We start from the raw sequence: 2534 nt of genomic DNA on the forward strand, positions 1-2534 counted from the left end.
ATTTGTGACATCGTTCTAGGTGTCGTGCTCTTCTTTTCGCTGCGGATTTTGATTTTCCTTTACCAAATTGTAACTTATTATCTTCGCATCTGGATCCTTTTCTAACTCTGTCCATTCTTTCTCTGATTACTGATACTAATTCGCTCGGTAGTATATCATTATTTCTTTTAGTGATCAAAGCGTGTAGCATTAGACCATGGTTTAGTTCACAGGCAGTCTTCATTTCGTAAAAACCTAAAAAAAATAAAAATTCAGAATGGGGGGAGAAGACTAGTTCTTTAGGGTCTGCTAGGGAAAGACCATTCAGGTTCCATTTTCGAGAACTACACGAAAACAGACAATCTAACTCTAACAGAAATACATATTATCCTTTAAAGACTTGATTCTCCCCACACTTAGTTAGCTGTGGTATCGAAATTGTGATTAACTTCGTTGTCGACTTCCATCGGACCATATATGTAATGTTTAACTCTGTGACCATTAACTTTAAATTCAATCCCATTTGAATTTATCAATTCTATCGTTCCGTATGGGAAAACTCTTTTGACTATGAATGGTCCAGACCATCTTGATTTCAATTTTCCAGGAAATAGCTTGAATCGTGAATTGAAAAGAAGAACTCTGTCTCCTTCTTTAAATTCTTTTGAACTTCTGATTCTTTTATCATGCCATTTCTTCGTTCTTTCTTTATAGATTAACGAATTTTCGTATGCTTCATGTCTTAATTCTTCTAATTCGTTTAGTTGACTTAATCGTAGACGTCCGGCTTCATGTAAATCAAGATTACATGTCTTCAAAGCCCAAAATGCTTTGTGTTCAATTTCTACTGGAAGATGACATGCTTTTCCATAAACAAGTCTAAAAGGTGTGGTTCCAATTGGAGTTTTGTAGGCTGTTCTAAAAGCCCAGAGTGCATCCTCCAATTTAATGGACCATTCCTTTGGATTTGATCCTACGGTTTTCTCTAGAATACGTTTTAAAGCTCGGTTGGTATTTTCAACTTGTCCACTTGTTTGTGGATGATATGCGGTGGAGATTTTATGAGTTACTCCATATCTTTTAAGAACTTTCTCAAGTTGATTATTACAAAAATGAGTACCCCGATCACTTATTAAAGCTTTCGGTGTTCCAAACCTTGCAAAAAGACGTTTTAAAAAATTGACTACAACTCGTGCATCGTTAGTTGGGAGAGCTTGTGCTTCCGCCCATTTAGATACATAATCAATGGCTACGAGTATATATAGATTATTATGAGATTTTGGAAATGGACCCATAAAGTCAATACCCCAAATGTCAAATACTTCACATACTTGGATGACATTTTGTGGCATTTCATCACGTTGACTTATTTTTCCGGCCCTTTGACATGCATCACAGGATTTGCAAAGAAGGTGTGCGTCTTTGTAAATTGTAGGCCAATAGAATCCAGCTTCATAAACTTTTCTTGCTGTTAGTTGAGGCCCATAATGCCCTCCTGTTGGTCCTGTGTGACAATGGTTTAAAATTTTACTAGCTTCATCTCCAAATACACATCGGTGTATTATTCCATCGGGACAACTTTTAAACAAATGTGGATCTTCCCAAAAATAGTGTTTTATATCACTGAAGAATTTCTTTCGTCTTTGGTACGATAATCCTTTTTCAAGGAATCCACATACTAAGTAGTTTGCATAGTCTGCAAACCATGGGATTTCATTATAATCTATCTTCAATAGATATTCATCAGGAAAGTTGTCTTGTATGGCCGATTCATTTAGAACTTCTAATTCGGGATTTTCAAGACGAGAAAGATGATCAGCAGCGAGATTTTCTGCTCCTCTTTTATCTCGGATTTCAATATCAAACTCTTGTAAGAGTAAGATCCAACGGATTAATCTTGGTTTAGCATCTTGTTTTGAAAATAGGTATCTAATAGCAGAATGGTCGGTATAGACCACCGTTTTTGCTAGAACGAGATATGATCGAAATTTGTCAAAAGCAAAGACAATAGCAAGGAGTTCTTTTTCAGTAGTTGTATAGTTCGTTTGTGCTCCTTGTAACGTCTTACTAGCATAATATATAGGTTGAAATCATTTTTCAATCCTTTGTCCTAAAACGGCTCCTATTGCAAAATCACTTGCATCGCACATTAGTTCAAATGGTAGATTCCAATTTGGTGTTATCATGATCGGCGCATTAGTGAGTTTCTCTTTAAGAATATTAAAAGATTTGATACACTCATCTGAAAAGATGAATGGAGCATCCTTTTCTAGGAGTTTATTCATAGGAGTGGCAATTTTAGAAAAATCTTTTATGAAACGTCGGTAAAACCCGGCATGCCCTAGAAAACTCCTAACTCCTCTAACATTGGTGGGATGTGGAAGTTTAGCAATTACATCTACTTTAGCTCTATCCACTTCAATTCCTTCTTTTGAAATTTTATGTCCAAGAACGATGCCTTCTTTAACCATGAAATGGCATTTCTCCCAATTAAGTACTAGATTTGATTGTTCGCATCTAATAAGCATTCGTTCCAGATTAACTAGACATGATTC

Source organism: Rutidosis leptorrhynchoides, chromosome 5 (genome assembly GCF_046630445.1).
Source record: "Rutidosis leptorrhynchoides isolate AG116_Rl617_1_P2 chromosome 5, CSIRO_AGI_Rlap_v1, whole genome shotgun sequence".
Lineage (NCBI taxonomy): Eukaryota > Viridiplantae > Streptophyta > Magnoliopsida > Asterales > Asteraceae > Rutidosis > Rutidosis leptorrhynchoides.